The 26,982-nt window shown below is 46.4% G+C and overlaps 1 protein-coding gene across 13 annotated transcripts in view; it reads left to right on the top strand.

Moving 5' to 3' along the window:
• CACNA1C (calcium voltage-gated channel subunit alpha1 C) overlaps nt 1-26,982 on the top strand; it is a 656,633-nt gene that overhangs the window by 214,618 nt on the left and 415,033 nt on the right. The window lies entirely within an intron of this gene.

Below are 26,982 nucleotides of genomic sequence, written 5' to 3'. Positions count from 1 at the left end.
GAGAGAGAGCGAGCGAGTGAGCGAGCAAGCGAGCAAGAAAGCCTTTTCTTTTCCCACTGTTAGCCTAAGGGTGAGGGGCTCATGGACAGTGATAGGACTCAGAAGCCCTTGTGCTGCCTGCAGCCAACATGTGCACAGGAGCCCAGTGAGGCCTGAGCACCAGCAAGCCTGGCGTGGAGCCCTCTGCGTTCCGAGGCAGCAAATATCCCGGCAGGATGAGTCAGTGAGAGAGTGGAACCAGCATGAGTCACTCTGGGAGGAGAGGCTAAAGGATCTTCTCTTGCTCAAGGATATTTTAGGTCTTGGGTTTTTCCCACTTCTCTGTTTTAGATATAAGTTGGGGCCATGTGACTATAGCATTGAAGTTCTCAAATTTGATGGGAAAAGGTTGCACCTGACTGTCATACTGTGGCATTCTAGAATGTTTTCCCTTATAGGGAGGCAGCAAGTGAAGGGCTAAAAGGACTGGCTGTTAGAGCCAGGCACACCAGATTCGAATCACAGTGCTTCCTGGAACCAGCTGGAGACCTGGCTTCATCTCTTGAAGGCTTATTGGTACCATTTTAAAACAAAGGTAATTGAAAGTGTTGAATGCATCATACATTTGTTTACTGAGCAAGACTGTCCTAAGTGCTTAATGGGTGCTTGGCATAGTACTGAGTTGTGAGTGCCACCGTTGGGCACCCTGCCCTCATGGAGGAGTGCCGTCTAGAGGAGAGCCCTTTGTGACGCAGGTGGCTGAGCACACAGAATAGCAGTTACAGTGCTTATGTCTGCCTCTGCTGAAGTGAAATCATCTCACAGAGGAAGTACCCATATCTGTGGTCTTGGATCTTATGCTTGGAGTTACTTTGAGATCCCCTAAAAGACCAGCAGACCACTGGAAGGGGCAGCACCCAGGCTTTCAGCTGGGGCCAGGATTAAGATGGATGGGGCATTGACATGCTTGGGATGGGGAGCAGAGATGCTTGGGTAGATGTCTGAGACTGATACTTAGATTGTGAAACAGGATAGGAAGGAGCAGGTGTGAGTGCTGAGCCCCCGAAGAAAGTCCAGGTATTATCTCTGATTCTCATTATGAGAGGGGCTGCTGAAAGTGTGACACAATTGCAAACTGCATCCTTAGATGAAGAGTAATCAGGAGGAAAAATCAGAATGGGAGCAATAAAGATTTTGGAGATTCTGTAGTTCTAGAGACCTTGCATCCATGATACTTAGTTACAGCTCATTATTTAATCCCATGGTAGCTCCACAGCTTAGATAATATTGCTGGTACCATTTTGCACATGAGAACACTGAAGCTTAGAGAGGCCCAGTAATGGACTTCACGGGATCCTTGCCTGTAAAGAACAGTCAGAGGGCCCAGGCAAGGGACTCTTGGAGAGGGTCCTGTAGAGAGGGAGTGAACTAATGCCAGGTTACTTGTTAGTGTGGCACTCAGAGTAATGTGTGGATGGAAGCGGCTCAAACAGAAGCTGCTCAGACCTTGGAGCACCTTGGGAGGCCTCCAGTTCTCCATCCCCACAGGCATTCATGCAGAGATTGGGTGGCTAATGGCTGTGGATGCCAGAAAGTGACGATTTTAATGGTGAGACTGAATTGGCCAGGTGACATTCATGTTTCTGTGTGCACACAGTCATGGTGCTTGCCTTGCTCCTAAGTGGTCTTTTTGAGTGACATCTACACAAAGAGCCACTCCCACAAAATTGTGTGCACAAATAGGGTCAAGCTGGAGGGAGTAAATGTGGAGAACGAAGTCCTGGTGCTGAGCACCGTGGGTGAGCCATGCACCCGCATGGTTGTGCCGATGGATTTCGTTTGCCTTTACTTCTCCTGGACCCAGTTTCCAGTGCTTTCCCCAAGTGCTTGTCCTCGTCCAGATGTTTCCCCTCCTCCACTCCCCAAAGTTGAAATCTGCTCACGTTGGTAGAAGTTTGACAGCCTCTTTGCTTAAAGGTCATTGGTTTCTTTTTTTTTAAATTTTTTTTCTTTTTTTTATTAAATTTATTCATTAATTACAAGGTCATTGGTTTCTTAAAGCACCGAGATTACAAAATCTATAGTGATTCTGGGGAAATGGCTTCTCCTGAAGTTCCTGTGCAGAGAAATGATCAGCTTAACTTTACATTCCCTCCCTTTCTTTGATTTATTTTGAAATTGCCCAGTGCCTATGAACGAACACAGAGCTAGGGACTGGAGTTTCCACTGCCTGCCTAGTTTCTGGGTGGGCAAGGAAAGGGCTGGGTAGAGGTATGTGATAAGCCTTGGGGTGAAGGGGCACAGGGCCTCAGGTGCACAGGTTGTGTGATCTCTCTCCTGGAAGTCACCTGGGCAGGGAAGTTTAAGAAGCTTTATTTATTTATTTAAAAGGCAGTGACATATATTGGGGAAAGGGAGGGAGGGAAAGGAAGAAAAGAGATCTTCTCTAAACTGGCTCTCTCCCAAAGTAACCATGGTATCCGAGGCTTGTCTAGGGGCCCAGAAGCATGGGTGGCAGAGGACCAAGCACTTGGGCCACATTCTGCTGTCTTCCCAGAAGCGGTCACAGGGAACTGGATGGGAAGTAGAGTAGCTAGCTGGGACTTAAACTGGCACTCTGCTGTGGGATGCTGGTGGGCTAAGCATAGCTACAGCCTAACTCACTGTGCCATAGCGCCAGCCTCTATAGGCAGGGTTTTCATGGTTCCATCTTCAGGAGAGGATTTGTGACCCATCCCTTCTGTGTTTCAGTCCTCAAGCCACCACAACAGGATAATCTTGGGCAATCTCCTGAATTTTTTTGAGCCTCTACTAGGCACTGTTGGATGGGGAATGATATGACTTTCATTGTGCAGTCTCTGCAAAGATTAAATTAAAATGAATTAACATATAGCATTATCTGTAGCAGGAAAAGGAATGCTTCTTTCTTCTCTGACCCTGGAGGAGACCCATGAACCCCTATGGCTGTAGTGCTGCCCAGCCAGATCTCACAGGTAGCAGAAGTGGTTCCTCAGCTTCTATTTTAGTGAGAATGGGAAGGGACTACCTGGGATGCTAAAAGGTTCCCTAAGTGTGTCTAATGCAATGGTGGGGTAGGAGACTTGCTAAAAATCAGCACAAGAAGTGTTTGTGTGTGTGTGTGTGTGTGTGTATGCACGTGCACGCACACGCAGGTGTTTTTCTGGATAGAGGCCCCAGTGTTTCAAAGTGCTTTGTGATCAGTCCCCTTCCCCCACCCTGCCCACTTGCAGGAGATTTGCTATGTGCTGTGTGTAAGTGGGCATGCCATGTGGGTCTGGAGAGCCATGGGCTTATCACAAGGAATAGCACTGCTCTGTCCTATCCAGGGAAAAGAACAGGTGGTAGTAATGGGACTGTGGGCAGGTGGGTGAGAGGCGAGGGGAATAGGGCCATGTCTCTGTTTCCAGAGGTTCTTAAATGCTTAGCTGTAACCAGTCTGAAAAGTTGACATGGAAAAACAAACAAAAAAAATGTTGCAGCCTGTTAATGTAAAATATGCTGTGACTGATGTCCATCAGGGTGAAAAATAGAAGGTGCACAGTTGACCATGTGGCTTGCACGTGGCTCTGATTTGTCCTTGTTGGTCCAATCCTTTCTCTAAGGCATCTCCTCCCTTTTCTCTCCATCCCATCCCCCACTGCCTGTATCTGCTGATTCCCAGAGCTAGGGCTGGTGTTTGCAGGGTTTTCACATGCGCAACCTAAACATATGTGGGAGGAGAATGTGGGTTCCCTGTGGAGCAGCCCCTAGGGAACTTACTTTTCAATGTGTTGGACTTTGTGGCTTGTTTTCTCTATTACTGATATGAATCCTGAGATGTTCCATGGGCTGTGGGAAGAGCTTTGAGTTGTCCTGGAGTTGACTGCCTAAGGGACAGAGGGACACAGCTGCTTCCGGTCACTGTGGATGACCTGTTTCCCCGAGGGTCTGGGCCATGTTTGTGTAAGTTTACAGTCATTGGTGAAGACTTTGGGTTACATAGGACTTCATTTCTTTCAGAAAGAATGATACATAGGGCAGCCTGCTTTCTTCTTCTGTGTCTTTATTTTTTTTAAGATTTATTTATTTTTTTTATTACAAAGTCAGATATACAGAGAAGAGGAGAGACAGAGAGGAAGATCTTCCCTCCGATGATTCACTTCCCAAGTGAGCGCAGTGGCCGGTTCTGTGCCGATCCAAAGCCAGGAACCAGGAACCTCTTCCAGGTCTCCCACGCGGGTGCAGGGTCCCAAAGCATTGGGCCGTCCTCGACTGCTTTCCCAGGCCACAAGCAGGGAGCTGGATGGGAAGTGGAGCTGCTGGGATTAGAACCGGCGCCCATATGGGATCCCGGGGCGTTCAAGGCAAGGACTTTAGCTACTAGGCCATGCCGCTAGGCCCTTCTGTGTCTTTAGATCCCCACACTCTCTACCCCCATCTGTGTTCATTAGCACTAGCATCTGAGTGACTCAGAATAAATCAAATGCTACCTGTCTCTTGGATATTTTATTTTAACTGGAATTAAGACGTTGAGGAAAGGGCTGTGGAGCTAATGTTTTTACTGGGGGAGGTGGGTCTGCCTAGATGTCATGGAATCTAAGTGTTGCTTATTTCTCCCCAGTTAGCTGTGTGTATAGTGTGATGTAGCTATAGCCCTGTCCCCACGCCCACTGTCCAGCAGTGGGAAGTTCAGATGTCGCCATGGCTGCCTTTGAAGTTGTCTGTCTCTTGGGCTGCTGTCTGGTTTTTATCACTTCCAGTTTTTCGCGGTCCCGTTCTCTTCTGGTAGATGGCAGGCAGGTGTGGTTGAGAGACAGAGGGAAGGAAGAATCTGCTTTCAGGAAAAGCACAGTCTTGTACCTGCCTTCAGGGCTTTGCCTGGCACACAGTGCCTGTCTACAGAACTGCCGTGAGCCAACTCATACGGGTGCTGTTATCACTCTGCCACCCTACCACCCCAATTCAGGATCATTAGGATCAAAGTCCTAATGCCTGTTCATGGAGAAAATGACTGTATTTGGAGAATGTTTTAAAGGATATAATTAAATAACTCTGCCTTTCAAATAAATAATAGATCATGTATTTTAAAAAAAAGAGGTAATTAAGTGATAATGAAGAGTTAAGGGTTGCCCCTAATCCGATACGACTGGCGTTCTTGCAGGAGCAACCAGTGTGGATGCACACGCAGAGGGAGACCCCATAGAAACATTAGGAGGTGACTCCTGCTACAAGCCAAGGAGAAAGACCTCAGGAGCTTCCAGGTCTTGGCCTTGTTGAGGAACCTCATGTCTGTTGTGTTGGCACCCTGAAACACTCATGTTCCCTCCCTGTGCCATCTCTGGCCTTGAATCCTAGCTCTTCCAGTCAACTCTGTTGATGGCCTGGGGTCAAATTTGACTTTGGCCAGCACGTGTTGAGTGCCTGGGAGACACTGGTGGCCACAGTCCATCTCCTTTCTTCTAGTTGTTTACCTGCGACTCCTCATACTAGTTCATGTCAGCAGCTGCTGCCACCTTGGACTGTAGCTTTGCATGAACCACTCTTTGGGTCTCTCACCTTCATGAGAGTCCTATCCAGGATGCATCAGAATGTCATGGTTGCAGCATGCTGAGCAATGTGACTTCCTAAGTGAGTGCTGTTTGTCAGGGATTGTGTTCTAAGTCACTCTTCAACATGTGGCAATCCAATGAGGAGATTCTCATTATCCCATTTTAAAAGGCTCAAGGTAGTTACATGACTGGCAAAGCGAGGAACTGGGGTTCTGACCCCAGCTTTAGACACTTTAGACACAGATGACATGTCTTCTTGATACTGCACCATCTATTTGGCCCTGTAAGACTTTCCTCCACCTACACCCTGGCAGTGAGGACCCCCGTGTGTCCCTTTACTCTGTGCCATTTGTGTTGGTGTGAAAGCCAAGCACACAGACCTCTGAGAAAAAGGAATGTTACACTTGTGCCAGGTACCCTTTAAGTGTGATTTTTGCGAGCATTCTGTAACTAAGTGTTATTTTCCTCATCCTGTGGGTGGGGAGAGTGAGGCCTGGGGAGATTAAATGAGTGCCTAAGGTTTTTCATTGCACAGATACTGCAAGGGCACTTCAATAAATTTGTGGAAAATGGGACAAAAAGATGCTTATCTTTCGTACAAAAGTTGCTGAAATTCATGCATAGGTGGGTGGAGTCTTCAAAAAGTTCATGGCAAATAGATAGCATGAAATTATTCTGCACTCCATAAACATTCATTTTTCCCACTGACTTTTTGAATTGTATCATATGATATCGTCATTTAGTCTTTGGCTCAGTAAGAGCGTCTCTGAGAAGCACTGAAAACTTGGCATTGGGATTGGCCTTGTGGTGAGCAGAGAGAGATCGCAGGGTTGAGGGGTACAGGTCCATGCAGCTTCTTGCTGGTGCAGAGGAACCACCGCCAAAGAGCAGTGGTTGGTTTTGTTTACTTCGCGGAGGGGACGGGCAGCTGCTAAATCTCCCCTCTCACAAAGTAAAAAAAAAAAAAAAAAAAAAAAATGGCTCTTCTAGGCAATAGTGAAGAGACCCACCTTTCTTAGGGCATGTGTGAATGACTAACTGACAGGACCTGGGCCAGGGCGTGGCAGAGACTGTAGAAGTGAGAGCAGCCAAAGAAAGCAAGGGTGGTATCCAGCATGGGCGGTTACTTGGCTTGTGTTGTTGGGTCCCTATCCTTTTGGGAAAATAGCTGAAGAGTAAAAGCAGAAATGCTTTGGTGACCCCTCCTGGTGCCGTAGTTCTCAGACCCGAGACAGACAGCTGGAGACTCCTGGGTCCTTAGCATCTTACCTTGAGGTTAGGATTCAGTCTGTTGACCTTTAGACAGGATCTGAAGCACTGCACCTGTATAGAGGAGGGACAGTGGGGCTTGGAGAGCCATTGTCAGCCACCTGGAAGCTGCCTGTGTTTTGAATCCTTGACTGATCCCTGAATATCTAGCCATCTAGGTCCTTGGGAAACAGCCACTTTCAGAGAGAAACCTACACAAACAGAAGGGTCATGGGTGGAATGTGAGTCTTTCCTCTGAGCATCACAAAAGCCAGAACACAAAAGAAGAGTCGTTTCTGACATGATATCCTGGGGACCACACATGTTGATAATCTCCTTCTTGGCCACAGTAGTTGGGGACCTGCTGAGGCCCTGGGCCTTCTGGTGTTCAGCACATCAAATATCTTAAAATGTAATAAAGCCTGCATCAAATGGAATATGTCTACCCCAATGAAATTGGAAAGAATGGGTGGTTTTTTTCTATAATGTTGAGTTTTATTAAGAATAAATTATTCATTGCAGTATAAGTGCTATTAAACGGATAGCTAATTCTATGAGTCAAGCTGCTTTTGAATAGTTGACACCATGAGATGTTTTGTCAACATTGAATTAAAGGTTAATTTTACAGCTTTGTATTTTGGACCCAATAGAATTTTGATGTTTTTGCATGACAGAAAAAGCTGTTTGTAGGGGTTGATCATACAACCCCAATGGATGAATTAAATCTCTTCTGTCTTCCCTAATATCCCATCTCCAGAGAGAGAGGGAAAGAGGAGGGAGGGAGGGATGGAGAGGGAGAGAGAGAGAGAAAGAGAGAGAGGAAGAGGAGAGAAATAACAAGAGACTATTAGACTATTTCCATTAATTGCTCTGCACTGACTGGGCCTAAATTACACTGGGCTCTCAGGTCCTTGAGTCTCCTCCTCAGTGGTGGTTTTATAGCTATAAAACACAACAAGTGTTCTTGGAAAAATGAAAAAAAATTGCTGAGTATCCCACACAGATGATGCTAGGTCAGTTGCCTTGGATCCTTTGAAAGAAGAGAGGGCAGCAATTCTTAAGAGACCTGGGTCCATTAGCTCAGGCCTTTCCAAGTGGAAGTTGAAAATGTGTGTGGGTGTGGAAGGGGGCACTGGGTCTCTTGGAGCCTTGGACTCAAGCACTGTTGTGTGGGACCAATGAGATATGGAGGCAGAACTTCCTCCCTGCCCAGTATTTACAGTATACCTGCATGCAGGCAGGATAGAAATGCTTTGTAGGGGGTATGGATGCCAATGTTGAGCACTGAGTGTCTCCCAGTAAAACAGTAAGTGAGCCAACTCTTCCCAGGCTAAGAGACTTGATTCACCCAGTTGCAGGAAGGTTCTGGTCCACAGAGACAGGAAAAAACTGCTGCAGAGGAGACAGCACCATACCTTTTGGTGTAAGGACTGAAGATAGGGCCTGGCTCTGCTGCTGGAGACCAGGGACTCAGGACCAGTTGGTCCATTTTGAAGGGACAGGGTTGTTAACCTGAAAAACTTCCAGCAAGTTGAATGAGAACCTGAGGCAAGGTTAGGAAAGGGTAGAGTATTTGAAGCAAAAAGCTGAAACAAATCAATGTGATGTTGTGACAGGCCCCATTCAAGAGATGTGCACATTGAGGACTCTTCTAAGTGGTGACATTTCAAGAAGAAAGAAGGGCCTCATAGAGATGCCCAAGGGGATTTACTCTAGAGGAAACAAGGCTAGATCCCTTGAGGCCTCTGATGTGTTCCTGCAAGTGGCTGCCATTGATCTAGGTGATAACTGTCAAGGTTGGCCCCAACACTGCTTACACTTGGGAGAGCGTCACAGAGCATGGGGCCATGCTTGGTGTTCCTTCATGCTTGGAATCACTTTCTCTGAGTTGAACAGAATCCCTTTTCTGCACTAAAAATTAGATTCAGTGAAATCCTTGAAAATTTTCTGTGTGAAATGCATTACCATGAAATGACACTTTTTCCTTATTGCCTAATTAGTAATTTTGTACTTCAGTGTGAAATGATGTGTTTAAACATTGCCAATCGATTTAAACAAAAGAATTCAAAATACTGTAGGATGAGTGCAGAAAAAGGTTCCTGCCAGCCAGCTTTCTTCTAGGTAAGGTTTTTGTTCAAGGTGGGCCTGCGCAGTGGAAACCTAGCGGGAGAGGGGAAGGTGGGATCTCATGTCACAGCCCGTGTTCCAACCTCCCTCTATCTGTGCCTTAGCTAGCTTCCATCTGCTTTTGTTATTGTTTTTAAAGATTTATTTATTTACATGAAAGAGTTACAGAGAGAGACAGAGAAAGATCATCTGCTGGTTTATTCCCCAGATGACTATAATAGGCCAGGGTTGAGCCACTCTGAATCCAGGAGCCAGGAGCTTCTTCCAGGTCTCACACACAGGTGCAGCATCCCAAAGCATTGGACCGTTTTCCACTGCTTTCCCAGGCCATAAACAGGGAGTTGGAAGGCAAGTGGAGCTGTCAGGACACAAACTGGCACCCGTATGGGTTCCTGGTACTTGCAAGGGGAGGATTAGCTATTTCGGCCTTCATGCTGTGCGCTCCACTAGGCATTTTGACCAAAACATTGAGATAGAGTCTGGTACATAAAGAGGATCAAAACGTGTGTGTTAGTGGGAGTAACGAACTTGCCCTTCAAATAGCCCCATTTTGTCTCGGTGACATTTCAGGATGAAGGATTGATGGGATGTCAACAAGGGTTCTGCAGAGTTCCAGGCTCCTTTTACTTTTGGGCCTTGAGATCTTCCTCTGGATGCCCGGAAGTCAGCCAATGCTACAGGACAAGAAAGAGGCTTGGTGGGTGGCATCCATGTTTAACATCTAGGTACACAGATACTACCTATTTTTTGTGTTTGCCACTGGTCTGTTTCCTGCAGAGAAGCAGGGAAGTCTAGGAATTGGCGCTCGGCTGTGTGCCAGGTTGGGGAAGCCAGGAGAGGCACCATGAGCTGTGAGTGTTGATTCTGAGCAGTCTTCCAGGTGAAGGTGTGGGTGCTCAGTGCTTGGTGTGGGGAGAAGAGTAATCCAGGCGAAGGAGGGGGAATAGATTGGATGTATCTGTGGACAGAACTGGGTTTGAGGGCTGGCCCACAGTGACCCTGGCCCTGGTCCTGAGGCATTGACCTATGCCCTTCAGCCCATGCCCTCTGTAAGATGTGGACATTGCCTGGAGTCCCTTCCCTGGTCACTGTTGGCTCCAATCTGGCCTACACCCTGTCTCTGGATGTGCCCTTCTGTCTGCCATGGTATAACCCAGACAGGGGCCTACCTGATCTTTAGTTTGCAAAACATCACCCTGCTGCACAAAACTTTGCTTCAGTCTGTTCAAACTTTGGGAAGATAGAGGAAGTTCCTATCATTGTCATGTTAATATGGAGTGTTTAGTATTTGCATTTTGGGGGGGGGGCTGATTTGGGTCAGTGTTTTTATACATTTCTTTTCCTTCAACCTCTCGTCTTTGTTGCTCACAATGTCCCCCTGCATCTCCGCTCTCTGTGGCCCCAGCCCCAAGCTCAGCTCAACACCTTTCTGCACAGCCATGAATACCCTCTTCCTATTCAAGAGCCTGTCTGTTGTGGGCCCAATCCTGTCTCCTTGCCAAGGATGGGGGTATACTTGGAGCTGTGTGTCTGTCTGGGAAGGGGGATGTAGAGGTGTCAGTTTCTCTTTTGAGTGACTCCTCTCCTTTTACTATTTACTCCCATCAGAGTTCAGTTTTTGGTTTTGTATAATGGGCATGTTGCCATTGGAATTGGAGGAGTGCTGTCGGGGTTAAGAAAAGTAATGGTGTGATCTGCATTCCAGAGGCAGCACCCTCCCTCCCTTGTCTCAGTCACTGGGTCAGAGGGCACACACCCTCCCTCCCCTGTCTCATTCACTGGGTCAGAGGGCCATACTGGCACTCAAGTAGAGGTGCATGATGGCAGAAGTGAGTGTGAGTGTAGCCCCAGAGCTCCAGGCTGTGTATCCTTCCAAGGAGAACGGCCTTTGTGTCCTACATTCAGAAGTCTGAATAAACAGCTACCTGCACTCTTTGTTCCAAGATGTCGCCCCAAAGAGGTGTCTATGAGCTGCTCTCAGGTCCCACACCTGGCAGCAGGGGCATGTGAGGTATTTTCTTGCAAGCCTGTTGTGGCTCACTAGCCCACCTGAGAGAACTACAGGGAGCCAGTCCCCTCAGAGGAGCTAGTCTAAAGGAATAATGGTGCAGGGAAAAGGCTGACAGAGTTGGAAGGCTCCTTGGCTGCTGCCTCCTCTGCAGGAAGCTGGTTTTAAGAGCCCACCACCTTGACCTTCTTGTTAGAACTGGAGAACTTGAGGCACACCCCATGCCGCTGGTCTCTCTTGGGCAAGCATGTGGATGGAAGCACTTCTGTCCCTGCTGTCCCATAGTTCCATGCAGCTACATGGCCTCCACGGCCAGCCAGATGGAGGAGGCCCTTCTGCTGCAGCTACCTAGGCTGGTCTTTGGAACCACCCAACCTGTGCCCAGTGCCTCCACCGTGGCTGTCTGTGTTGGAAATGCATGTCACGCGAGCAGGGTTTCCCTGCTTCCTTCACCTGCAAGAGTTCTGGGCTTCCTCCTCATGGGAGCTTCATGTTTCTCTTCTGGAATATCTGAAAATCCCATCCCTGTAGGAAATTGGAATGTGTTCCAGCAAAGGCCTTTTGAGGACACTGAAGACATTTGATTCTCAGGAGCAAAGGCTCACTAGGATGTCCTTTTGGCCACAGTGGAATAGGTCACTCAAAGGTCACTCAAAGACCATTGGGCCATTGTCTTGAATTAGAACCAACACCCTTTGCTGAATGTAGGCAGCCATGTGTACACACATGGCCAGAAGGGGTGATGGGAGGTCACTGACCCTGGCTCCTCACTTGCCTTGCCTTGCTGGGTGCATAGCTCTGCATATCCATGTGGAAAGCAGCAGGTGTTTATGTTTCAAGGCCCAAGACCAAGGGCACAGCCAGCGTCAACCATGAGGACCTCCCCATAGCCTTCTTAGGAAATCATGTTGTTCCTCAGGCACAAAGGACAGGCAAGGGGCAGCAAGCACCTGGGTTTGGGGCCACACTGGTAGCTACTTGGCCAAGTCTCTGACCCCACATTCTCTGGATGGGAAGATTAGTTGTGCATAAGTACTCTGCAGATTTGTCGTCTAGTGCCTTTTGTTTCTTTTGGAAAAGATAGTTGTCAAAATAAAGTTTCTACCATCAGAATGTCTTCTCATCTTTGGCAGACTGAATGGCTTAGGTTGGTGATGTTTAGAAAACCATTTATGTGTGAAGCAGGGCTGAGGAAGAAGGTGAGAGGGAGATATGGGCAAGCAACTGCAGCAGAAGAGCGAATGATCTTTGAACAAGGTTACCTACTGACCTTGTACCATGGGATTCAAGCCCGCTGGATACAAGAGATGTCTCCACTGGTGAGGGTCTTCCACTGAAAGCCCCGAATTCAGAATTCATATGCCAGATCTGAAAGGACCCAGTGAGCACTTGGTTCACCCCTTTATGTTATGTCAGCCTCAGTGGAGGTCTTAGGCCTTGGAAGTGTGAGATCTCTGACATCCTGTGGGATAAGCTTCTGCTGGCACTGCTGCTGAAGAGGGTTAGTGTTGTCCTCAGGCTGTGCCCACCAAGTGTACTCTCCCCACCAAGTGGGGCTTGCTTTGGGAGTTTAGAAGGATGTTTAATCTCTCTGCCAATGACTCATGCTCTAGGAATGACATGAAATGCTTAGAGGCCATTTTGGGATTTGCTGTTTGACTTGGAATGTGTGGGACAGGGCTGCTTGTATGTCAGCTGCCTGCAGCCTTTTCGTTGGGTCAGGGAGCTCCTCTTCCTCAGCTAAACTTAGGTCTTGGGACTGCCGAGGTCACTCCAACAGTTAACCACCTTCCCACGGCAGGGGTGAAGGGATGATGTATCCAAAATTCTTTGCTGCTTCTCAAGGGATGAGGCACTGCAGTAAAGTTCAGTCCAGATTTGTTGGCATCAATGTAGTGAAAACCTGAATGAAATCTCTTGGATAAGGTGCTTTGGATTTTTTCACACAAAAGTAATTTGCCAGTGATACTCAATTATCAAACTGTATTCTTTTTCTTTACTAACTTGGTGTTTCCATCTTGGGACGTGGTCAATGGCATATAGTTTTCCAGGCTGGCATGACACTGTGAGGACACTGTATGGTTGACATGAAACTTAGGGGATGAATGAATGGTATAGAATACAGTCACAGATGCAGTCTTGAATGTTCCTCTGGAGTCTGAGCACATCGACATCAAAGTGAAAGAGAAGGACATCTGCTTAATCTCTACTCTGACAAGGAGGGTTTGTGGAAGCTGCAAGAAGCCCTGGGTGTGTGCTGGGCCCATCCAGGGGAGGCAGCCTCCAGAGTGTAGATTGAAGCTTGAGGCTCCAGTGTGTGTTTCTTTTGTGTCCTGTAAACACAGGTCCCTGGCTAGTTCCAAAATCCCACCGATAAGTGGGTTCAGAGATACTGGGAGGTAGGTGATAGGAAGGAAGCCCAGGCCCTTAGGGTTTTTCCAGTCGTTATCAGGATGGAATCATCTTTTACTTTGAGTGGATGGGCTGGGTTTGCTCAGCAAGTCTGTTGTTACCCTGTCCAGGTTAACAATCCCTTGTCCATGGCTATCTCCAGAGCCCTGCTTCCTGGAAGCTATAGGATGGCTCTGACACCTGCTTCCCACCCTGGTTCAGGGGCACCTTCTTTTTCTCCTCCTCCGTATTTATTTGAAAAACATAGCTAGAGAGACAGGAGAACAAGAGAGAGAGAGAACGAACAGATATCTTTATCCTCTGGCTCACTCTCCAAATGGCCACAATTGCAGAACTAGGCCAAGCTGAAGCAAGTAGCAATATGTTGGTCTACCATGTGGGTGGCAGTGGTCCAAATACTTGGGCCATCTTCCATTGCTTTCCTGTCCCTGTCCCGCAGCGATGGACTTGGTGCGCGAGCCAATAATAACACATGTGGACCCTGACTGATGCTCAAAAGCCGTAGTTTATTAGTGGCATCAGACTTTATACACTGAGGGTCATACGGGATAAGGGAGGAAGTATTGAGCTTATCAACAAAACCATCAATGCTTTTGTTTGGAACTCCTTTTGTCTTGTATATTCCACCAGGTGTTCTCATATACATACTGTCCACTCAACTGTTCTTATGCAAATGATATCCAATCAGATATACAAAAGGTAGCCATTTGGTTGTTCTCCTCCAAATATTATCCAACCAACTGTAATCCTGTGCTCCCTGACCTTCTAGGGTCACAATGTCCTCCTACACTTTCCTAGATGCATTAGCAGGAAGCTGGATTAGAAGTGGAGTAACTGGGCCACAGATGGCATCCATATGGTATATAGCATCATAGACAATGGCTTGACCTTTTTGGTGCCACAATGCTGACCACTCTGCCCTGCTCTCCTGAGCTTAGGGGCCAGCGCTATCGGACCCATGAGCATGGGTTGGGTTGCACACTGAAGAAGTTTCAGTGTCACTACTCTGTCAAGGCTGTGACTGAGGTTCCGTGTGTGAGCATTCCTTTACTCTTGCTGGGGAAACCTCCCACCCCACCTGCACTGCTGCCTCCTTCGTCTTGCAATCATGGAAGCCTCTCACTGACCACTGAAAAAGCCCGGTTAAGTCCCATGTGTGGCTATATCTGAAAGCCACATGGTAGCCCAGGAAGTTTCACACAGTCTGTGTTTCTCCTTAATTTAAAACATTAAAGACTCCAGAATACAATGTAAGTTGTTATTATGTATTGAAAGCCTATTATGGATAGCAATTTTTCAGTGACTAACTTAATTTTCCCTATTAGTGCTCAGTTAAATCTCAGTTAAATCTTAGTTCAATACCACTGTTAGAACCACTTTGCTGCAAAAATCAGTTTCATCAACACTCCCCTCCTTCCCCTTCACCTCAAAACATTGAGATAATCAAGATTTTTTAATACGCATTTAAGGCACTGATGAAATAGAATGGCACTGGAGAGTTAATACATTTGTGAGCCAAGAACATCAAAGCCAGAATGAATTTTATCAATTTTAAAATCTCCTGGTTTGGAAGACCCTTTCAGAGAAGTGGAGCTGCTGCATATAAACACCTGATGAATCTGTTTATGAATTTGCATCCAGAACCACAATGCCAGGACCTTTTCCAAAACTACCTGTCATTGTGTGGTGCATGTGCTCCTGATTTACATTTTCTGGATCTAGCAAATGCAATTCAAATTTATTTCCTTCTTAATGAAGTTTTACCACCGGAAAGTTCTTGTATTCCTTGTATGGAAATGACCATCTATTATTATGTGGTTGGCCCAGCTGAGTGGGTGAGATGGCCTTAATTCGAAGGCCAGCCCTGGAGAAGATGACGAAGTGCTGTTGATTAGGGCAGAAAGGATACCATCCGGAAGGAAGGTCCTCCTTTGGGTGCCTCGTCCTTTGTGAATGAATATCTGGGTCTGGCAGTGTCTCCTACAGGCAGCGGGGCCTGACCAGTCTGAAGAGCTGTCTGTCTAGCTCCCTGCCTGCCCAGCCCTTCTCCCCACCTCTGCTTCTCTCTAGAGAGGTGGCTGCTGTGGAGGCTGCTGATCTAGGCGGTCCAGAAAATTCCTTGTCTTTGTGGGCCCAGAGGCGTCCCCTATGAGGATATTTAAGTGTGTTCTTTGGGCATCAGGCTGACTCACCATTGAACAATTAGTTACAGCTTTGGTGTCCCGTGGGCACCACACGTCTGTGGGTGTCGTCTCAATGTTGCACAAGGCTAATGAGCTTCTCCACATTACCAAATTGTGAGGACTTCAACTCTCAGAAACAGAAATCGAACCAGGTCTGGAAGAAAAGGCCAATTCAAATCATGACATTGGTATTCAGTTTTCTCAGCTACTACCCTGTAGCTTGCAGGTTCTTCCAGTGTAAGAAGATAGTGGGACAGGGTGGGGGCAGGTGTGTGGGTTCACATAGGCACAGGCTATAAAGGGAGAAGGATGAGGAAACTGCTCCCAGAGCATTAGTGACTATGTGAGGCCATCTCTCCTGATACTTGTTTTAAGTCTGTCCCATTGAGCTGTGCTGAGTGACTCCGAGTAGGTACCTTATTCCTAAGGTCTTAGATGCTCAGGCTTGAAATCTGCTCCTCACTCCCAATCCCTGGCTTTCTTTCTTTCTTTCTTTCTTTTTTTTTTTTTCTGTTCTTCCCTCCTCCAGTTATACTTTCTGTTATGTTTCTTTTAGTTTCAGGTTAAGGGCAAACTTGTTCAGGCCCCAAGGACTCTGCACATGCTGTTCTCTTTGCTTGGATTTTCCCTCCCACAGATGGCACCCACTTCTCTGTATCTTCTTTATCAGGTTTCTGAAATGTTCCCACCACAAAGAGGCCTTTCTGGCAGCCAATGGAATATGATACCATCTTCCCAACTCTGAGGGTATTCCAGCAGTTTCCTTCCCCCACTAGGGCTTATTGCTATCTGAAATGATCTCATTTACTTATTGATTTATGTGGTTGTCTGCCTCCCATTTCTGGTCTCTGCTATGTTCCGGGTACTGAAAGCAGTGCCTGCAGGTATATGAATGAGCCATACAAACTCACCACAAGAATGAATGAGTGAGTAAATGGGTAGATGCATGGGGCCCAGAGTCTTTCAAGTTTATTTTGAAAACCAGAAGGGACCCAGCATGGTGGTCTAATGACTAAATCCTTGCCTATATAACCATCGGAATCCCATATGGGCATGGTTTCCTGTCCTGGTTGCTCTACTTCCCATCCAAGCTCCCTGCTTGTGGCCTGGGAATGCAGTGGAGGATGGCCCAAAGCCTTGGAACCCTGTGCTCATGTGGGAGACCTGGAAGAAATTCTGCCTAAACTTCCGTTGCTCCTAAGCCACCCTATGCTGTGTCATAGGAGCTTGGACAGACCAAAACAATATCAACTACTCTGCCTGCTCATGCTGCAAGAAATACGGGGGACTGTCATGGCCTTTTGTTCCTTCTGCAGCATCAGGCTCCATGTTGGGCAGACCACAAGGAGAGCAAGTCAATGACCCCCTTGGCTGGAAGCAAAAGTAATCACACAAATAAATAATAGAGGTCAAGAGCACAGTACGACAAAATTAGAGTTAAGACAGGGGAAGATGATTTCAAACAGGAGCCAGAGAGAACTTTTCAGAAGGAACGATACCGAATGTGACCTGAAGACCAAGTCAAATGAGGAGTGCCCTGCTTCCCATGGCTGCCTGAACCCCCAGCCTACCTGCCAGCTCCTGCAGCCTCATCCCCAACCAGCCAGCTCCCAGATCGGCAATGTTAGGACATAGCCTCCTGGTGCCCTGCATTTCCACCGGAAGTTTTCCCAGTTTGCTGGGCAGAATCCTGTTGCCAGTTTCATTCAGCCTTTTCAGTAGTCCACATGGATGGCCTCCTTATAGGAAAGCTGGAGCCATTAAGGGAAAGGGACAGGTTGCCGAGAAAGCTGACTTACTAACCAGCCCCAATTCTTGTAGCCAGGCCCCTTCCCCCTGGGAAAGGCTGAGTGTTCTCTGGAGCAGAGCGTGAGTGTGTGTACATGTGTGTATAAGAAGTTTTAAATGCACATTTGGAAAGAAACACAATTTGTCTGTTTCTAATACATTCATAACTCATCAAATTACTGTTTTGCAAGCACTGTTTGATGTCACAGCAACTGCCCAGCCTCCCTAACCCTGCTTCTCTTTGAAGTGGTGGCTATGCATTCGTCACTCATTCCCAGCCTGCCAGTTGAAGGATGCAGCCTAGGGCTCTGATCCCACAGCTTGGCAAGAAGCAGACCCTTTAGGTCACAACACCCCACGCTGGTCCCTGGGGCTGTGCTTAGCAAGCTCTCTGGTGTAAAAACATAGCCTGAATTTGGGGGTGAAACAACCAATGAGTGAGGGCAAGAGCAAAGTGAGGGGATGGCTCCACAGCATCCATTTCATATTTGGCAAAATAAAGCCAGAATGTGCCAGCAACCCTAGCCAAAGCAGTGTGTCAAGAAGCAGCGTCCTCCAGATGAACCCAGTGTCCTGTCCACTTGGGATTGGCCCCCACACAGTGGTCCAGAGAAAATCAAGGAGAAGTCTGGACATACAATGAAGTCAATATTCTGACTCTTTTTAAAAAAATTATATATATTTGAAAGGCACCATTTCACAGAGGGAGAAACAGAGGCAGAGAGAAAAAGAGATTTCCCATTAGCTGGTTCACTCCCCTAATGTTCACAATGGCTAGAGCTGGGCTTTTCTGAGGCCAGGAGTCAGGAGCTTCTTAAGGGTCTCCCATGTGTGTTAGAAGGGCCCAATACATGGGCTTTCCTCCATTGCTTTCCCAGAATCATCATCAGGAAGCTGGACTGGAAGTAGAGCTGCAAGGACTTAAACTGGTACCCACGTGAGACGACAGCGCTAGGCAGTGGCTTTATTTGTTCTGCTGCAGTGCCAACCCCAGAACTCTTAATTAGTGCTGTCTCATCAGAGGTTCTCACCTGGGAGTCCGTCATCCCCTAGTACGCAGCAAGAAGCAAGAAGGCGGCGGCAAAGGAGGGGCAGTTTTACTCTTCATAATGCCTGAGTGTAGAATTAGGTAAAGGAGAAAGCCAGTAACTGAATAACCCAAATGGGCAGGCCAGGCTGTAACTAAAGATTGGTGCCAGTAAGATGCTCTGACAGTACCCAACCTGAGAGACACTGTCAGAATAAGCCATATATCTGTAGCTGTTGCTATTGGTGGCACTAGGGATGCACACCATGAAGACAGAGGGCAGGCAGACATACAAGAGGCACCACCTTCCCAGTATCAGAGGGTGGCTTCTATGACCTAAATATGTACATGATTTGGAAGCAGCCACCTTGTAAGCAAGCCCTCAACAGCTCTACTTCTAATAAGACAAATGCAGCTACAACCCTCAGGGTCCAAACTGAGTCACTTTCTAAATCCTCCAGAGACTTGATTGCCATGGTCATGAAGACTCTGTTTGCAAAGGAAAAGTCACAGAAAACCTTTGGAGAATAAGTAGCCACTTCCTAGGTGCCTGTCATCAGGCACTCAGATTTCCAGCATCAAGGCCTCTACTCATGGAGAGCAGGGCCCTGATTTGGATCGGAGAGCATGGCATGGGGTCCCTGGTCAGGCAGATAAATTACGTGCAGGTATGGAGCATCCTCGGAACCCAGGGCCTTCATCCTTGAGCCCCATCCCGCCTCCATTCATGAGACCAAAGAACGCAGGACTCAGTATCTACTCACAGAACAATTTTTAAAGATTCATAAGGAAGCAAAAATTCAGCCTAAAAGATACCATGTCAACCTTGGGATGCCTGGGCTAGAATCTGGGCTCCAGATCCTGACTTCAGCTTCCTGCATATGCTGACCCTGGGAGGCAGTGTGTTCAAGGAACTGGATACTTGTCATCCACATGGGAGGCCTGGGTTGAGTGTTTGGCTCCTGGCTTTGGCCCTAACTTCAACCTAGCCCAGTCCCAATCAATGCAGACATTTAGGGAGTGAACCAGCAGGCAAGAACACTCCGTCTCTTTTTCTCCCAATTCCTACCCATCCTTTCTCTGCCTCTCAGATGGAATTTTCAAAAATTAGTAACTTGAAAGCTCCAAGGTAGCATCAACCAGGACAGATCTCCCATGTGAAGTAAGGCCACTTTCTCTCCTCTGCTTTGGCTACTGAGTCAGTTGCAGTAGAGACCATCGTAGAGGAGCAAGATGGCATAGACAGAGCAATTTAAAGGGACAGAGAAGTACAGATCCCCTACTTCCAAAATAACTTCCAAACCTATTAACACATGCCTAATAGGTCTTTAAATGATTCAAGTGGAAACTGAAAGCATGAAATAGCCAATATTCATGGTGAGCTATAAGTGACTACTGCTTAGTTCTTGCTTCTTGTGCAGGTTTTAAGTCCGATAAAAACTTACAAGTGCACAATAGCACTGGAGGGAACAGGGATTGAGCATCAGGAAAGCAGAAAACAAGACACAAAAGGGAAGCCTTGAGCCCCAAAGGCTACACGCCACTGGGCACACCTCTCAGCAGCCTGGACCTCAGTTGTCTGATTTGTGAAGGAGACATCCTTTCAGGCCTTGCACCTCCATACTCCTGCCCCCCAGTTTATCAATAGCAACACCTGTGTGCTGAAAATGTGCCACTTAGGCCAGGGAAAACACAAACCAAAGGTGATCATCACTGTTTCTCTCCTTATAGCCGGAAAGGTAAAAGATGACGGACATTTAGACCAGCAGTTAAGATGCCCACATTCCCCAGCAGAGTGCCTGGGTTCAATTCCTGGCTCTGAATTCTCATTTCAGCTACTTAGGAGGCAGCAGGAATAGCTCAAGGAGCTGTATTCCTACAGCCTGAATTGAGTTCTCAGCTCCTACCTTCAATCCCTGCCACTGTGGGCATTTGGAAAGTGGTTAAGCCAGTGATAGGATAGCACTCGCTCGCTCGCTCTCTCTCCATCTCTTAAATAAACATTGGGGTTTTTTTCTTAAAAAGTAAAATGACATAATTTTGCATATAATAAAAGACTAGAAAATGCAACAGCTTTCCTACTAAAACAGAAATGACAAAACCTGGAATCATCTCCAACACAGATCACTCACTTCTTCTCTCTCGCTGATAGAGCCTGATCTTGTGGGGACAGCCAGCCCTCTCCCAGAAATGAAGGAAAGCTATTCCCATCCTCCTCCCTGAAAGGACATGTGCCGAAACCCTGGCCAATGAAATGTGGCAGAGGTTTCCTGCAGGGCTTACTCATCCTTCAGAGCCACTCACAGAAGAGTGGTCCCCATTGCCTCCTGACACTGCAGCCCCAGCCTGGGATGCTGGCAAGAGATGTCGGGGGAAGCTCCCTGAGGACAGACACACCACACAGACCAGACCAGAGCACAGAGCGAGACATATTGGGGTCCTTCTCACGGTACAAAGCTGCTGATGCTTGTAGCCTTGCAATGTCCTCCCTAGCACTTCCTTTTGCCTGAGTCCTTGTAGCCAGGGCTGTTAGGACACTGGCAGCCAACAGCTGAGATTGCACACAGTGGTAAAAACACTGCTAGTTCACATCAAGGATACTCACATCCTAGGAGGGAATTAAAAAAGCCTAAATTCTTTGGATTTTCTAAGATTGGCAGTTAAGACAGTTTACAGTCTACTGCTAGGTCCTGGAGAACATGAACAGGAAGTGTTGTGTTCTTGGGACTTAGACTGGGAGCAACAGGGTACTCCTAAGGAAGACAGCAAAACTGGTCATCCAAGAATAGCCACCAGTACATCTCCATCACTTGCCATGGAACCATAGTGAACTAGGCTATACTGTAGCAACCATAAAACGTAACCGATAAGAACACCAGACTTCTTTTAGAGAAACAAAAATGGGCTTTTGGTCTCAATTACTAAAAAATCCCAATGCAGCCATGCATTCTGGGGAAAGTCTTGCCCCTTTTCTGTGCCCTATGTGCAGGGAATGGAGAAAAGAAGCTGTAAGACTCCTGATCCTGGAATAGAGGAAGAAGGATGAGCCATCACTCATCAAGAGGTTTCAACTTTCAAAACTACCCAAGTTGGAAAAAATTTTTTTTCTAGCAAACTCAATTGTTCCCACAGAATTCAGTACAGCAAAAATCATCATCATCATTATCATCATCATCATCATCATCACCTCAATCCACTTTCCCAGATTTCTAGGCTACCTGCACCGGATGAAAGCACCATTTAAGCCCAATGGTGACTGTCTCTCCTTTAAGCCTACGTAAAACTCAGAGCCTGAGAAAGGCACGCCTAGCACCCTGTTCCCTTCCCCATGAGCACATACCAGCCTCTCCTCCTGGTGGGTCAGCTAGATACCCAGGGCTGACTCAGACTCCACACCAAAGTCCCAGCTCAGATGTTACTTCCTCAGAAAGCCTCCCCTGAAAGCTCCAAGGAACTCCCAGAGCTGCTTCACCTCTTTCTCAGCCCTGATTCTATCTAGACATGGATGGCTGTCCTGTGCCAAAGGCTAAAGTGACCACCTGGTTAGAATCACCTTTCTAGAATAGCACCTGACATCATCAAAATCTGATGAATTCACCCCTACAGGTCCAAGTAGATACAAGAAGAGGACAGAATGGGGAACGGCCAGAAAGTACTTCCTGCATTCCCAATACTCCTCTTACATATACTGTACAGTGAAACTCCTGAATGCCTCTTGGCTTTTTACTATTTATTTATTTGTTTGTTTGTTTGTTTGTTTTATTGGAAAGGCAGATTTACAGAGAGAAGGAGAGACAGAGAATCCACTGGTTCACTCTCCAGTTGGTGCAACAACTGGAGCTAAGCCAATCCAAAACCAGGAGCCAGGAATTTCTGTTCTGGATCCCGGGAAGTATGAGATCAAGGCACCTGGCCAGGGCCATCCTCCTGATTGGTAGATGGTCATCTGATTGTATTTCTGCTCCTGAAAATGTAGGCCCACAGGAGTTCCTTGCATTAGGGCAAAATATCACTCATGATGCATCTTTACTTTCAACACATTTCAGCAGATGGATTTGACAGGGAAAAAGCATTTGTTCAGTCTATAATGCTGGACATGGGCTGCATTGAGAATTAGTCTTGGCTTGGGGTGGGAGATGTTTAGGGGCGTAGGTGAAGGAGCAGCTGCTTGGCAGTGTCCATAAAACCCAACCCTTCTACCGAAATGTAGCTGTGTTTTCAGAAACATTGAGCAGTATATTAAAAAGAAAGAAAGAAAGAAAAAAGAGCATGAGACTGTGGTGACCAGGATACTGGGACAGTGTGAACAGAGCCTGCTTGTTCCCTGGAGGAGGCAGTACACACTGGTAGCGAGAGCTCAGACTGTAGATGTAGGAGGGCAACCGAGCAGATCTGTAGGAAAACAATTGATTAAACAGAGGACATTGGGATACTGGCTTCTGGACTTCTCCATTCCCGTCAAGTGTGATTCTGGGCTGAGTAATTTATCCAGTATGACACCCAGCACTTTCATTTGTAAATTGTGGTTGGTAACACCTTCTTCTTTGGGGAATGTTGAATGTTTGATGAAATGGAATATGCACTTCCTCCCCCGACTTCCCATGACACCAGCTTCTTGGTGAGTGGCCATACGTGTTGATGCTTCCTGGCATTCTAGTCAACATGACCAACGTAAGATTTCTCCAGCTCTCCAAGTTATTCAATGTTAAGTCTTCCAACCCAGTCTTTTTTATCCTGTGAGCTATCAAATACACTAACTACCCAGTCTGTAACTGGACAATATGCTCATGTGGTATACTCATTATTGTGTTATGTGTGGTGAAAGTTTGGAAGGAATACAGATGTATGCTGTAGATGCTCACATGAACACATTCCTTGGAGAATGTATCCAGAGTTTGAATGGCATTGCTTTCTGTTTGATACACAGTTCTGAGTAAAATAAGTTGAGAAGTTGATGTTCATATAAGAAATGTGTTTATTTTAATGCCTTCCTTTCCCCTCAACCTAAGATATTTTATTTTTTTATTTTTATTTTTTTAAGACTTACTGATTTGAAAGGCAAGGACAGCGAGGGACACACACACACACACACACACACACACGCATGCACATACACCCCAAAATGACTACAATGGCTGGGGCACTCCACCTTGGTCTCCAACATAGGTGTCAGTGGCCCCAGTACTCAGATCATCTTCTGTTATTTTGGGGGGGAACATTAATAGGACACTGGTTTGGAAGTGGAACAGCTGAGATTCAAACTGAAACTCTGATATGGGATCCTGGCTTGGCAGGTGGTGCACCACAGCACTGTGACCCATGGCAACATTCTAAAGAAAGGTCTCAAGGTACATTTCAAGTTCCTTTAGTTACCTGTGAGAACTCTTGCAGGTGTCTGTAAAGCCTTCTTGTCATTAGTGGAAATATGCTTTGGGTGTGTTCCTGGGCCATGTGACTGGGTCCAAGGACAGTCATCCTTCCCCAAAGTGTGGAGTGTTGGCTACCTGTGCTACATGGTTGGCCGAGTCTGAGTGTTGTGTGGTAGACTAATGCTTTCCTAACCCACAGTGCTCCTGCATTATTTTCTGTTCTACTTTTCCGGCTTTCAGCTTTCCCAGCAGGAGCTTGTCCGCTGGACCTCTTTGCAGGGCTGGGTAAAACAGCTGACAAAATTCTGCACCATGAACTGAGAGATCAGAGGGTATCATGTTAAACATCTACATATAATGTCAAAGCTCTATGATACAATAGACATGTGGTCTTTTACTCTTCTTAGGAAGCGAAATGTATTTTTTTATATCTTAGGAAATTGGTTTTATGTTCACATCAAGTATATTATTATTATCATCATCATCATCATTATTATTATATCCTAGCTAAAATAAAGAGAACTAAGTATTTCCCAACCTACAGAAAGGGATTATTGACATGTGTCTGTTTATGTAGGGCTCCTAAATTCAATCTGTGATAGGAGGTGATAGAATGAAGAACAAGAGTTGACCCTTCACAAAAGAAAAGTGAAGGCACAAAGTGGTACACATCCCAGTTAGGTTCTGAGTGCCCAGTTGAGTCTGGGAATTAAAAAACAGTGCTGGGGGATAGGGGCTGTCTAGAGAGGCTTTAAGGAAATGACTAGATCTTGGGGGGTTGGGGAAACTTTCAGGGACAGGAGAGCCTAGATAGGGTGGAAAGTTTCTTCCAATGAACAACTTCCTAAATACCTATAATGCCCCATGTATTGCACTAAGAATAAAATATAAGCAAGAAAACGTAAAGTGTAACATGGTACTGGACTGTGAATTGTTTTAAGTCTAAGACAAATGGGATAACATTGAAAACATACATTCAATATGGTTCAAAGTGGAAAAGTTATATTGTGCTACAAGAGAGGGACAGCTAGATAAAGCTCTGTTCAGAGGAGGGAGATTACATATCTAAGAGGTTTCCTAGGCTTTGGCTAGGATAGTTATGTCACCTGAGATGCTCTTAATGCAAGATCTTGACGGGGCATTCACATATTAGACAAGCAGCAGCTGGCGCTACAGCCAGCCAGGAGTGCTATGCAGGCTATATTCAGACATAAACCGTTTACTAACTGGATTATAGGAAACACAGGGGATCTAAATGAAGGATGCTTGGTTGGTGGTGGGGCGGGACATTGTGAAGACTTGGGAGCAATGGCTGTTGTCCAACCTGTGCAGAAGAGCTTGAATATTTAATGGCCAACATGTCCTTACCATACATCAGCCCAAACTAGACACCAGGGTTGTGCAATCCAGGTCTAGGTTATCTGTCTCCCTTCACCCGACCCTGAGGGGATTCTACATTGCTTGTCCTGAGAATCTCCTTAAGGCCTGCATGCCTCAGGTAGATATAATGGAGATAGCTATTATCTGATCACTCTGCCTATTCTAATTCTCTTGTCCCCACCATCCTGTCCCCTTACCTCAGAAATATGGACCTTGCCACCATCCAAGAAGTAGAGGATTTATGCCTGGCAAGGGCACTCTGCCTTACAGTTATGTGCCAGCTCTCCTGGCCAGCAGTGTCTGTTCTGGTGGATGAGTACCTAAGCAGCCCCAGGTATTGAATGTCCTCTTGACCTTGGCTTTTACCTCTCAGCTGCTGCTGGTAAGAAGCCACAGACTATGTAATAGTGCACTGCTGCCTTGGTTCTGGAGGAGGTGGATTAATACTTGAATCTGTTTTCATGGAAAAATTATAATCGAATGCCTTTACGAATTGTTGTAAGCATCCATTCTCTGTGACTTGAAGGAAAACCAAAATGATACAGACACCCATATCCTGAACAAGAACTGGAAGTGGTGGGTTTGTGGTGACAACAATGTGTTCACTGGGAGAACGATCATGGGCCTAGAATTCGGTGGCTCCCAGAAGACAGAGGGTGTTCTGTGGGTGTGTGTGCATGTGCAAGTGTGTTGTGTGAGCAAGGGAAGCATGCCTGTGCTGCTCTGAGATTTGGCTGCTGTTTCATTAGGTTGTTCATTGACTTATGCTGCTATATGCACAGGGCCCTCTTAGCGGTTGTTTGGGCAAGAAACAAGAATCCCTAATCAAATTTTAGAAACTCAGTTTAAGGAACTGAAGTCTAAAATAACCATCTTGAGCCTCAGAAAACTCATCTTTGTTAATGACTCAGGGAAGGGTATCTGCCTTTGCCCAGGGGATGATAAGCCAGTTGCATTTTTGGTGTTGGGCTCAGTGGCCTCCTTAAAGGTTGGTTATTCACACATGTTTCTTTAAAATAGTAATTGCTTAGTTTTCTCCAGTCCTCAAATCAAATCCTCAACTAAAATCAGAAGGTTTAAAATCCAGTTATTTTAAGTGTTGCATACTCTTAAAAATATGTGTCTGGTTCTGTTGTGTGTATAAGTGGCTCATATCAAAGATGCAGTGAGTTAAGCTATATAAATTTGGTGACATGTGCTGGGGAGGAGATGGTGGTGGTGGTAGGGTTTGGGTGGTAAGTGGGAGATGAGAACAGGGATGGAGAGAGAGGGAGAGATTTGAAGAGAGAGAGACTGAGATTGCCGTATCCATTTCTTCAGGAGAGCCTTGATTTTTACTTTCGGCCTGTTTCTGAAAACGGTAGATGCAAAAGAAGAAAAAGAAGTGTATCTTACAGGAAGGGTAGAAGCGCAGTCTGACGCAGAGCTGGAATTTGCTTGTGTTGCAAGTTTCCTTAGGGTCATGGAACCTTCACCAGGGCCATGATGGACAATGGGAAGTCAGGTTCAGGACGCGGTAGGCTGAATTGGCGATGTGTAAAGGATTGTGTAACATCAGTGGGGTGTGATGATGATACTAGTGACACAACTTGGTTGAAGACAATCAAGTCATTTGCCTTGTTAGCTTTCCAATGGAAAACTTCTGTCCTTGATTTTGGAAAATTGGTGGTCGTTGAGGTGACATAGATCTAGAGGGTTTTCAACCCTGTTCATTTAGTGCCTGTTGAATCCTGACATTTTGTGCCATATGATGCGTACGTTAGTGACAAGGAAAACGTCATCAACTTGGGCTGATTAGAATCCTGGAAGATTGGTCCCAGGTTTCAAAATCTGGAAACCTCTTATTGATGAAAGTATATTACAGATAAAAGCTGCTAGTTAGGTTTTCATGTATTCAACAAGCATTTCTTGT

Source organism: Ochotona princeps, chromosome 27 (assembly GCF_030435755.1).
Source record: "Ochotona princeps isolate mOchPri1 chromosome 27, mOchPri1.hap1, whole genome shotgun sequence".
Lineage (NCBI taxonomy): Eukaryota > Metazoa > Chordata > Mammalia > Lagomorpha > Ochotonidae > Ochotona > Ochotona princeps.
The sequence above is the reverse complement of the archived record's forward strand: the minus strand, read 5'-3'. Positions and strand labels throughout refer to the sequence as shown.